Source organism: Borostomias antarcticus, assembly GCF_949987555.1.
Source record: "Borostomias antarcticus genome assembly, chromosome: 17".
Lineage (NCBI taxonomy): Eukaryota > Metazoa > Chordata > Actinopteri > Stomiiformes > Stomiidae > Borostomias > Borostomias antarcticus.
Genome location: NC_140250.1, coordinates 10,870,568 through 10,884,243, shown reverse-complemented (window position 1 = coordinate 10,884,243; position 13,676 = coordinate 10,870,568).

The window sequence follows — 13,676 nt, the reverse complement described above, 5'->3', positions numbered from 1 at the left end:
CATATTTTATCAATACCATGATAAAACCGTGAACCATGATAATTTTGGTCACTATAACCGTGATACGAAAATTTCAAACCGTCCCATCCCTAGCACCAACATCCCTCAATCTCCTTGCCATTAATGAGCATTGCATAGGATTAGCCAGTTCAAAAATGTTTGCCAGCATCAGCATCCATGTCCAAATTACCTTACGTCATCAGAGACCAGCATATCACTACTAACCGATCTAACCATTTCACCAACAAAAATAAATTGTTAAAAACAACAAAGTGTCAGCAAATGGGTAGACAACACTGAACATTTGATGAAGACCCGCTTGGCCCTCCATAGCCTTGCCTTCTCCAGATGAAGAGGACACGATGCTCGACATGCACAAGGTAATCAAGTGGGCCAGCATAATATAAGCACTAATGGTAGTAGAGTAGGTAAACTCTTTACAATAAGTACATCTGCTAGTAAAATCATAAGTTAGGCTAGTAGTACTGTATGTCTCCAGGCTGGCAGGGGCACCAAGTTTACACGTAGCAGATGTCTAGAGATATTGTAGACACAATTAGACTGTTAAGGCCTATTATTTTCAGGATTGTAATTAGCAGCCATTTTCTGCCCGATTGCATCTTCATCAATAGGCATGCCTATTTACTTTAATGTTTGTACAAACTGCTTCTGAGCTCTTGATCTTGTCAGAGATTCAAACGATTCAATATTGAGGGCATCACAGGTGAATACACATATGAATGTCTGCAACCCACTCATGTAGGCTTGCTGCAAGTACAAAAGCACAAGACAGAGAGAAATGTTGCCACTGGCAACAGTCTGACACTGAACTGTGTATGGAAAGACAACTTGCTTTGTATTGTTGGAGGCAAATTACATGCCTTAATCAATTGTTTACAGTCTCCACTTCCAATGTATTTCCACAGTGTCTGTTTAGTTAACCCTGTCAGAATAAGATTAACTAGAGCACTTTAACCTGCTATTCTTGTGAAGCACTATGACAGGCTCACAATAAACTACCTCCTACACTCCAATTCAAACTCACCATGCTGAATTTACCAGTGGGTCAATAAAAAAGGGAGGACATTCTTGGCTGTGATTGGATTGGTCTACAATTTGCTGTGACTGTGACAAACCAAAATGGCTTCATGAAAAACTTGCCCCTCTAAAATCCCCTCGGGAACAGGTTGTTTCTTAATAATATTGATGGATCTTGATGGATATATACAGATAGATCATACCAAAATAAAGAGGGAGTGGGGGGGTGGTAAGTCACAAAGCCCTGACCCATAAACAACCAGCAATGCACACCCCACAATATCCAACTGAAATCAAGTGAAACAAAACTGGTAAAAAAAGTAGGAAGATTGGTGGTTCAAGATTTGTCACATGTAATGTGTGTTGCTGGCGACTCCCAAGATTATGCTCAGTACTCAATGGTGTGTGTGTGTGTAATAACGCTATGGTTCAAAGGAACTAATTTATGTGTAATACACCGACACGTCTCTCAACCCAGGACAATGCTATAACTCAGGTATAGGCATAGGCACCTTATCATTGATTCAAGCCCTTCGGTTTGTCATCTTGGAGCCCAATACAGCCTAGTCAAGACCATGTTTAAATTTCTCTACATCTCCAGTCAGCTTAAAACTAAAGTATAGCTTATGGATAGTTTTAAATATGCTGTAGACTATGTTTGGTATGCAAACAGCAAAGAGTCTGAGAAATGGATCAATCATCGCCTCCCTAAAACATCGACTGCCCTGAGGCATCCTGGCACTCCACATCATCCCCCCCAGCATGAGGGGATGAGCGGATGAACCAGACTAAAGTGAGCTCCATCTGCACTCATCTGAACAGGTGAAGGCCCGCAAAGTTGCAGGCAAGATGGGAATTACACGACGGCCATGGCCATCGATGCCCCTCCCTCTGGCCGTGATGCCCCCAAAATAATTGTACCCTCTGCGGCCACCATGGCTTTAATGCCCTTGCTACCATCTAAATCTTGAGGTTGCTTTAAAAGCATCAGTGGTCTGGTCTCCTGTCGTTTTCTTGATATTCCAGAACGACTTCAATTGAGGCTACATAGATATAAGTAAAACGTTACACTGGTAGTATACAATTGTAGCCTGCTAGTGGCTTTGATGCGATGTGTAACTGGAACACGTAACCAGCTGCAAGGACTGCTGCTGCGTTGTGGTTCATTGAGAGAGCAAGCAACCAAACAAGGTCTGAATGGGCTATATGCACAACTCCAGTACTTCCTGAAATTAGACATGCTTCTCTATTTCCTGTCTTACACTATTGGATGAAATGATTATGCAGATGTGCCTGATCATTGTGCTGCAGTCAGGCACATCTGATTAATCATATCATCCAATAGTGTAGGACAGGAAATAGAGAAGCATGTCTAATTTCAGGAAGTACTGGAGTTGTGCATATAGTCCATTGACTAGCTATATCGATAACTAATATGACACGGTTAAAAATGCCTTAGCTAATCTAGCCATTGCCCAACTATTCTTTTTCTACAAAATAAATTTCCAGAGCAGAGAAAGTCTCTCTTCGTGCCGGGTGATGGCTAGTAGGGCTGGGTATCGATTCGAATTTCAAGAAGGTTCACAAGGTTCAGAATCGATTACCACGATTCAATTCGATATCGATTCGGTTAGCGTTACTAAAATTTTTTTTTTTTTGCTGTAACCTTAATTACATGACTGCCAAGTTATGCAACACATCAATACTAGGGCTGGGTATCAATACTGCTTTCCAAAAATGAATGAATGCATTGAATTAATTAATTAACTATTCATTCCTTAATTTATTCATTCATTCTTTAAATAAAAGATCAATTTTGGGATTCATGAATCGATTCTGAATCATTTGATTCAGAATCGATTAATTTTTTTTTTTTTAACCCCGCCCTAATGGCTAGCTAGCCAACTCCACAGGCACAGCTTCAGTTAGCTATCATTACATTACTGACAGCCAGCATCGTTAGTGCTAGGTAGATAGCCGACTTATTGAGTCAAACCTTCCATTTTTAATACCTGTCTAAGTTGCCCTACTAGCTTGCTAGTTAGCATAGTGAGATAGAATCCAGAATCTGATTACACAGGCTATTGATAGCTAGCTAGCTACCCCAATTACAGTACGTTGCACTATATTGCCTTTCTAGAATAATGCCATGACTAGGGCTGTAACGATTATGAATTTTGCTTAACGATTAATTGTCAGAAATATAATTGTTATTATTACAATACAGGGCTCTAAGCTAAGATTTTTCACTAGGAGCACATAGAAATTTAGGAGCGCAACGGAAAATTTGAAATAACAGATTTTTATTAGCAACACACACATTAGGCCTACTTCCAACAACAATAAACAACAATAACCTGCTCACCATAGGAGCTCTCATCCACTCCTACTATACTATTCCCACACACTTCATCAGGTGCATTGGTCCTAATGAAGACTATACTATTCCCATACACTTCATGTGCATTGGTCCTATTGAAGACTATAGCCTACTATTCCTACACACTTCATCATATGCATTGGTCCTAATGAAGACTATAGCCTACTATCCCCACACACTTCATCAGGTGCATTGGTCCTAATGAAGACTATACTATTCCCACACACTTCATCAGGTGCATTGGTCCTAATGAAGACTATACTATTCCCACACACTGCATCATGTTCATTGGTCCTAATGAAGACTATGGCCCAATCCCAATACCCCTCTTAGCCCTAGCCCTTGGCCCTACCCCTACATTTTGCGCGTTCACGCGTAGGGCAGCGTGTCCAATTCCTTTTAGCTTCTAGGGCTAGGGAGCATATCAGGGGTTTGATCGAGGGATCAAACAGTCCTCCAAAACAAGGGTTTTTTGTGAAGTGGACAATGCATCAGTGCTTCTTTACTTCTTTAATACAGTGTCTCTTGTCATTAGTTGCTATGAACGTATAGGACAAGTGCCAACAAGTTGAAGAATTCCATTGAACTAGGGTTGCTACCATACTAACTCTGCAACAGATTTTTATTTTATGAAAAAAAAAAAAATCTACAAAAAAAAACAATTGCGGTCAGAAAAAATAATTGCGGTTTGACGATTATGTAATAATCGTTACAGCCCTAGCCGTGACTAAAGAGACATCAACTGAAACTGATTGTCCTGCTAAGTGCACGGATGATTGTCAGTTGGCTTGGCTATACTATAGTGCTACATAGCATTTCCAGTGAAGGGGCATAATGCTTGCTCGGCTCCATATGATTCACCCAAGATTGCATGACTTATGACAACATTATGGAGGCATCATTTGATATGACAACATTATGGAGGCATCATTTGATACAAAAAAGTGAATATAGTAGGCTATTTACAGTATGTTTCTCATGTCATTAGGGGCCAGGCAGCGTAGCTGCCGGAACCCTATTGTATTTGCCTATATTATTATTATTATTATTCTCCTTCCACTGAAGTCTAACTTCCCATGAACAAAAAATCACCAAAATTTGCACATAGCTCCAGTACTATATCCAAAGTCCTCAACCTGCATTGTAGGTCAAAAAACCTGAAGGTGGCGCTACAGCAACAGTCTAAAGTTTAAAACTTAAAGAAATCATAACAAATCAGCCATAGGTGCTATCACTGTAAAACCACCACGTGAATGTAGTCCCAAGTGAGACAAAACTTTCATATGCTTTGACCTTGCAGGAATTTTGAAGTCCATCACTCTGATTTCTTCATAAACTGTAAAACCTATCAAACCTATCTCCTCCCACATTTTTTGTTCAATTGACACCAAAATCGATCTACTGTATCTTCAGACTGTCCTTACCAAACGATCCTCACAGATTTTTGAAATATGAAAAATAGAGCCCACAGCACTTCAAAAAGTTTTACTGTTAACAGTTCTGTATAGTTCCTATTAATTCTCGCCAAATCAATGTCTGATCATCCTCATAAAGAGTGACAACATTGGCCACATATCCAAGATGTAGTATGATTTTTTTCAGAATTTTATCTCAAAAATTGAATTTTTAAAAATATGTTTAATTCTGTCCTCTGAAACCAACACTTCATACAGAGAAAACTACATTACCCACAATCCAACGCAAGCTCCACGAATCTGAGACATCGCTGTTGGCAACCCTACCCAACCCCCGCCGAGGATTACAATGACTAAATTGATTGATTGGCAACTGACTGAGTACACAGCTGCTGAAGTTAATGTTCAATTATGAAAAAAAAAAGCTAACAAAACCTGTAACCCACATTTTTCAATCAATTAATACTAAAGTTGCTACACTGGATCTTCAAACTGTCATTCACAAACTCATTGACCAGATTATTGAATTATCAAAATTGAGCTTACAATGCATTAAAATGTTTTACTTATTATTATTATTCTCCATCTTCCACTGAAGTCTAACTTCCTGTGGACAAAAAATCACAAAAATGTGCACATAGCTCCAGTACTAAACCCAAAGTCCTCAACCTGCATTGTAGGTCAATAAAGCTGAAGGTGGCGCTACAGCAAAAGTCTAAAGTTTAAAACTTTAAAAAATCATAACAAATCAGCCATAGGTGCCATCACTGTAAAACCACCACGTGAATGTAGGCCCAAGTGAGACAAAACTTTCATACACTCTGACCTTGCAGGAATTTTGATTATTATTATTATTCTCCATCTTCCACTGGAGTCTAACTTCCCGTGGACAAAAAATCACCAAGATTTGCACATAGCTCCAGTAGTATACCCAAAGTCCTCAACCTGCATTGTAGGTCAATAAACCTGAAGGTGGCGCTACAGCAACAGTCTAAAGTTTAAAACTTAAAAAAATCATAACAAATCAGCCATAGGTGCTATCACTGTAAAACCACCACGTGAATGTAGGCCCAAGTGAGACAAAACTTTCATACGCTTTGACCTTGCAGGAATTTTGAAGTCCATCACTCTGATTTCTTCATAAACTGTAAAACCTATCAAACCTATCTCCTCCCACATTTTTAGATCAATTGACACCAAAATTGATCTACTGTATCTTCAGACTGTCCTTACCAAACGATCCTCACAGATTTTTGAAATATGAAAAATTGAGCCCACAGCACATCAAAAAGTTTTACTGTTAACAGTTCTGTATATAGTTCCTATTTATTCTCGCCAAATCAATGGCTGATCGTCCTCATAAAAAGTGACAACATTAGCCACATATCCAAGATGTAGTATGATTTTTTTTTAGAATTTTATCTCAAAAATAGAATTTTTTAAAATATGTTTAATTCTGTCCTCTGAAACCAACACTTCATACAGAGAAAACTACGTTACCCATAATCCAACACAAGCTCCACGAATCGGAGACATCGCTGTTGGCAACCCTACCCAACCCCCGCCGAGGATTACAATGACTAAATCGATTGATTGGCAACTGACTGAGTACACAGCTGCTGAAGTTAATGTTCAATTATGAAGAAAAGCAAACAAAACCTGTAAAAATTAATAAACATATCTCATCCAACATTTTTCAATCAATTAACACCAAACTTGCTACACTGGATCTTCAGACTGTAATTCACAAACTCATTGACCATTGTTGAATTATCAAAATCGAGCTTACAACGCATCAAAATGTTTTACAAAGGTTTTACGATACGAATGTACAAAATGAACATTGGAATGTCAACTTTCTTGTTGTCCTATTCTCTCGCTTATTGCTCCTAAACTTGTCGGAAATTGCCTGGCCCCGCCTCATCGCTGCGAAGCAGCTTTAATTCATGTTGCTTTTTGGGCATAGAAAACAGTTATTGTATCTTATTTGGGTGGTAAAAATTCAGTACACCATTCAAGGGATCACACACTGCTTTAAATTAAAAATGTATTTGCTCCAATTCCTCTTATTTCACTCAATGGCCTTTGTGCCTTGGCATGTGGCCTTTGTGCCCTAAAAAATTGAGTGACACCGAAGGTCAAATGGCCTTGCCCCTAAAATGACGAAATGCCTACCCTGGTTGCAGGCCTCAGGTCATCATTCTCTCCCTGTAATCATGGCACTCCTTTTCAACTAACTCACTTGACAAACAGATTCATTCAGCCAGTATTTTACTTCCTTGCTTAAGTGTGCAATCAATTTCGAAATCTCCAAAAAGCTCCAGATCCTTAGTCTCTGTGACTCATGCAAAGACGGGCTACAGTGCCAAACGAGGCTTATGATACCATAGCTCGCCCAACAGCGTTGGAAAGAACAGCTTACTTCATCACCTCTGATTCTAAGTTTCACCTTTAATAATAAGTAACGAGCATAAACATTGGCCATTATCCCGCCGGAGATGCTGCAGCCAGGCGCAAATATTTCATTAGATAAACACTTGGAGAAGGGAAGCTTGGCAAGAAGCTTCTCCCAAAAACTCTGTGTAAAGGCGTTTTGGTCTGTGCAGCCAGCCAGCTAGCAGCCTCCCCCTAGTGCTGGCATTTGAGTGCGACGGGAGCAGCTTGTTCCCCTGGAGGCCTCACTGAGCAGTGAGCAGGGTTTGTCAGGAAAATAAAGCCCCAGTTAAAACATCATGAGGTTCTTTTTACATTTTCCATCAGAGGGCTGGGTGAGACCCACCCACCTCTGAAGTTTTGCACCCCCTGCACAGGCTCCTTTTCTGAAGTTCAGAATGCCTAGTTAGTGGTACTGTTAAGAACCTTGGCACGGAACACCCTGCAGTTAAACGTATGGGTTTGAATAAGGTGAGGGCTTGTGATTTCTGACACCCCGGCTGCCTATTCAATACTGCACAACCAGCGCGCAACACCCTACAAACGAGCACTGTGACAACACAATGTAGGTCTGTCATTTTCATATCCAGCTGATGCTGCTGGTGCATTACTGACAAGTGTGTGTGTGTGTGTGTCTGTGTGTGGGAGGGGGGGGGGGGGGGGGGTAGTACTCATCAGATTCCCTGTTTCAGTTGTGTCATGGCCATCTGACCTGCTCCTGGGCTGGTGGGGTTAGTCTCGGAGGCTCATTGATTAAGTGACGGTGTTAGTTAATTGGGTTGTAAAGGCACTCAGCCTGGGGGTTGCTATGGGAGGTGGGACTCAGCAGCTGATCACATTCTGCTGAATGAATAATGCTGGTTAATCGATTGAGACAAGGTGGGAGACACTGTAATCCCCCTCAACTCTCTCTGGTGCAGGCTTTCATTATACTGGAGCTGGTCTTGTCTCACTGGTACAGGCTTTCATTAAACTGGAGCTGGTCTTGTCTCACTGGTACAGGCTTTCATTAAACTGGAGCTGGTCTTGTCTCACTGGTGCAGGCTTTCATTATACTGGAGCTGGTGGTGACAGTAAAGAGCCACGAGTGAAATCTTTACTGCTTAATACTATTCATCGGTGGTGACTGCTGCTCAGGGATAATGTCAGAATGATCGAGCCCAAGATGTTTTTAAAAACGTATATAGGCTAGGCCTACAAAGAATCTGAGGAAGGTTTTCTAACACTCAGTGTATTGAACGATTCCAACACACTTAACTGCTGCCATTGAATCTGAGAAATGTAAGAGAGTCTCATTTGAATGACAGCCTCAAAAAGGGCCTTTAAATGAATGAATTAAGCTCATGAAAAACTAGCTTACTTCCAGTTCCCAGATTCTGCATACAGTAATTTCACTAAAATGGAGCAGGCAGACCTGGATCCTATAGGCTGAATACGTTCACTGAGCAGGAGGTGGTGGTCATCACATGCAAATAAAAAAACAGATTTCATAATCAAGGAAAAAAAACAATCAAAAAAACATTATGAAAACTGAATTATTAGCAAATAGGCTCCTGAGGTAGGTGAATGGTAGCAAACTGAAGCTCAAGGTGTAGGGCTCCACAAAACCATGGCTTAGGCCAGGACCACTGCTGATGAGACCTGTACCATGAGAGACCTGCTATGACAGACCAATTCGGACATCTGCTGGCAAGACCCTTAACCACGCACTCCAGAGAGAGGGCACGGCCACTCATCTAGCTCTCCCCCAGAGAGAGGGCACGGCCACTCATCTAGCTCTCCCCCAGAGAGAGGGCACGGCCACTCATCTAGCACTCCCCCAGAGCGCTGCTCAGACAAATCACCCAGATGATCTTCGAGGACTGCAGCTGCATCAAACTGGCCGAGCATGTGTGGGATGCAGCTTGAAGAGCGGTGCGGTGGTGGTGCTCTGGAGAACACACACACACACACACACGTCATTTCCTTAACATTAATGGCTGCATACAGTTCAATGTAAACTTCAACGGTGCACCTGGAAAATCTATTCTATTAGTCACAGTAGCAGCTAGTCCATAACTGGACAACTCTGGAGACGATACACAATACTAAATAGTAGCCTACTGCCATATGAAAGCTAACTAGGTGTCTAACTGCTGAAGGACGGGTTATATTACATTTACTGCTTTACTCCATGTCTGACCACTAATAACTTCAATGAGGATATGGCATGAAGAGTGTGTTTCATATGATTTAATGTCTTATCACAAAATTCTGACAAATGGAATATATTATTTCAATATCATAATTGAAAGTTTGAATGTTTTTATGGGCAGGGAATATGATCAAAGGATTTGAAGTGCAGAAAACTCAATATCTACAACAACATAACAGCAGGATCAGTCAAATCAGCCGTAGGCAATCCACAATTAGGAGGGTGTCGCCATCCTTTAGACGAGGGCCTAACCTGTAGCCAGACACATATTCAGTGTTTGCCTACTTCTGGGAGGTAAGACAGGAGGATGCTCTGCAAATGGTGCTCTGCTTAACTGCGAACCAGCCTCAATACTGAAGCAAGGAGGGTCGTATAGAAAAATGTCATGTCAACAAAAAGCTACATTTTAAAAGGCGAATCCGCGGACCCGCCCTATGCAGTAATGCCCAGGAGCACTGGGAGGTCCGTTTGAGTGTCTGTGACGCAGTGACAGGGTCCAAGGACACTGCGGTGCTGGCCTCGGATAATGACCTGCCGGGGGAGGGGGGGGGCCGTGGCCAACACAGGGAGGTGTGAGCGCAGCATGCCAGCCATCTACCACAGGGCTCACATAAACCCCCGACCCCCAGCCATCTACCACAGGGCTCACATAAACCCCCGACCGCAGAGAGGGTCCCGGGCGGGGGGGGGGGGGGGGGCAGGCAGAGAAGTAGTATTTCTTTTTTTTACGCTAGAGCCACTCGCTGTAAACTATCCCAGATCTGTGACAGCCAAACACAGGGACCTGGAAAGAGACGTGGCCTTTGGAAGTTCACTCATTCTTCTCCTGCCTCTTAAGGCATTCTGTCAGTGATCTCTTTATTTAGAAAGGAAAATATCTGAGCCCACAACAATGCTTCAGACAACCACTCCCAGGAGCTGAACCGCTGGGATCTGTTGCAAATGCAAAGGGGACAGCAACATGGGAAGAGAATGGCCTTAACGCTGCTTCTAACCAGGCCTAGATCCTATACCATGCTTCTAACTGGGCCTAGATCCTATACCATGCTTCTAACTGGGCCTAGATCCTATACCATGCTTCTAACTAGGTCTAGATCCTATACCATGCTTCTAACTGGGCCTAGATCCTATACCATGCTTCTAACTAGGCCTAGATCCTATACCATGCTTCTAACCAGGCCTAGATCCTATACCATGCTTCTAACTAGGCCTAGATCCTATACCATTTCAAGTGGAAACAAAGGAGGGTCTCCACTTCACTGAAACTTTTCCATTTGTAACTGTCATTACAATGTTAATACAATAAAATAAATTGTACACAAGCCTTCTTAATGCCCTGCATTCATTCTCAGCCTTGATGAATTATGGAAAAAATAATAAAGACTTTGCATTGCACTACTATTAATACTACTGTTAATACTGTTAATACATGACTATTAATACTACCATTTTGTAGTATTCAATGCAATGCGTTCAGTTCCTGTCCTGAGGGTATTCTGTTATCCCAAGTGTTAAGATACAGCTAGTTGAGAAAGGACAAGCGTCGATTCTGGAGCGAGTCACATGAACGCTAACGGGCTGAACCACACCCTGAACCCCTTCCGCTAGCACTCCAAGTCCGAAGCCTCATGGTAAATGATCTGGCCACACTTTCAGCTGCTGGCCTGACAATTCCTAATCTATTCATGACCTTTGACTGATGATTATTACGCCAGAATGCCTACTCACTGCAATCCAAATGCCTGAGACACTGCTGAGGCATCAACACACACTGCCTGTTCAGAAGTCAAGGTCAGATAGTGCAGCTGTAAGCACTAGGGGATGCTAACTGACTGGACTGACTCTACACTAAATAGAACACAGCTCAATGCTCATGATGGAAGAAAATCAAAACATATGCTAGTACAGCTAGACAATTTGCCTTTACTAGTCTCCCAGGTTACTTCAGACTATGAGCTGTATTATTATATTAAAGTGTATATCAGTGAAAACCCCAAGCAACACTAGGCCCAACTTAGGGACCAGAGGTGATATGATGAATGACGGCAACAGTAAAGAGCCACACCCTGCCCTCTGGAATGGTGGACAGAAAAATAATAATTTTGGGACATAATTTCATCAAAGGAGGCAGAAGGACTTCCAATAGCAGGCTATAGTTATGGCAAAGTATGCACTGATTGGCAGACAAATAAGGTTATAAATAAAAACCTTATAGTTAAGGTATGCAAAAAGCTGCACTGAATAAAAAGCTCATATGGCTTTGATATTCAAAAAGCTGCACTAGAAGGCACCTTGACATACGAGTGCGCGGTCGGCGTGCGCGCCAGGCGCAGCTGCCATGCAGGTTAATCTGCGCCACCTGGGCTGGGTAGTTAATTGCTTGGTTTGATAAATCCTAACGCCGCTGACAGTGCGAGGGGACCAACCGATTCCGTTGCTTCATAATGCTGTCTAACTTGATACAAATTATGATGCAGAGGTAGGGTACTGCGGGCCTTCTAGGCTACTAGATATTTGGTCTGAATCATCCTAGCCACTATACAATTCAACCCAAGATCAATGACTTATGGAGCAGATGAGATCAGCATAGTGAGTGATCTTTGCAGCAGACCAGTCCCTCAATAAACGCTGGCTAATTACTCGCCATGCGCCACACCTGTTTGTTGACTTCGCCATCTCCACGCCCGTTTCACCCCCAAACCCAAAATATACAGTTTGTCCATGTGGTATGGGGTTTGCTACCCTTAAAAGTAACAAAAGTTAGCTAGCGTCGCTCTACAGACAAATTACCAGGTCGAGGACAGGAGTGCAAGGAAAATGTTTAGCCAACGTTAGCATTAAGTTACGAATTGAAAAGCATGTGTGCAACAAGCGTTCGCCATATCTAAAATTGGCTACGCTGACAATGGTAGCCTACCTAGCTAGCTAGCATCTTGTGTTGGCTTAATGTTAAAACTGAAAAAGCAAAACTGAGAAAGCCGTTTCTAACTTTAACTAGCTACGTATCGTAGTGTTCCAGTAATAGCTCCATAAAACAGCGAGCTAGCTAACTCAATACAAGCATAGACTCCTTATAGTTAGATTACGTGCACATGACCGGACACTAGAACAGTGTTTGCAGATCCTCCTGGTGGTAACTTAGCTAGCTGAGCTCACGTGGAATAACCTTACCAACTAGCCAGCTGCAATGCGCATGGCGTTTCATATTATTCTATCTACACGTTGGCTTATTGATCAGATACAGTGAACGCCCTCGCAGTTCTCTTACCTTGGTTGATCAATACAGCTCACAGCAATTTTTTTAATTGATGAAAGGCGATACAACATGAATGATCTCCTCGCCAGAGTTCAGACGCAGGGAGTAGGGGGGGGGAGTGGCGGGAACCGACCACTAAAGTAAACTGAGGGGCCCGCAGCCAATCAGACACCTGGGAAGGTCCAACTCTGCCGCAGGGAGGCTGCAAACATTTAATTTGCCTCAGGTGTGGAGTTCAGTACAGAAAGTTTCAGTAAAACTCGGTTATATAGGCTACCTATTATATATTGTTCAACAGTGTATCTAACTGAACGTAAACCTCAAACCCTAGGCCTATATGTAGACATTCCAAAGCGTGACCACAGTTTCTCTTTTGTCCAAGGCACACTAGAACGCACAAGAGATGGAGACGCTATTGAAGAGTGGTGTGGCACCGTCAGACACTCAAAAGTGCAAAGGCAATTAGGTATTTTTACCATAGCCTAATCAGAAAGATGGCCTAACCAGAAAGCAACCAGCAAAACAAGTAGCCTGTCATTTTGAAAGCTCCGATATAATGTATTTTATTTAGCTGCAAAAGACTATTCGCATTCGGCCATCCATCTTAAACTCAATCTTGACGCACAGATTTGCAGTTAGCCTGAACGGCAAGGCCTGCGCTACATTTGCCTTTTATTAAATGTATTTATACCAACTCCGAATGATGGTGCATCCTGGTGCATGTTTGAATCAGCCGCAGAAGCGGTTTGAATAGCTAGACTGCATAGGCTACTGTAGCCCATTTGCGCAAGTCAATTTAAATATCTGGGCCTTTTTATAATGGGTGAGCAATTCATCGGCTGAGAGTATATTTGCAATACCAATGCATGCCTTCGGAGAATACAGGTCACGTTAGATGACAGTCCAACAATAACCAATGGTAGCCTATCTTATAATTTAACTTAAAGCATCAACTTACAG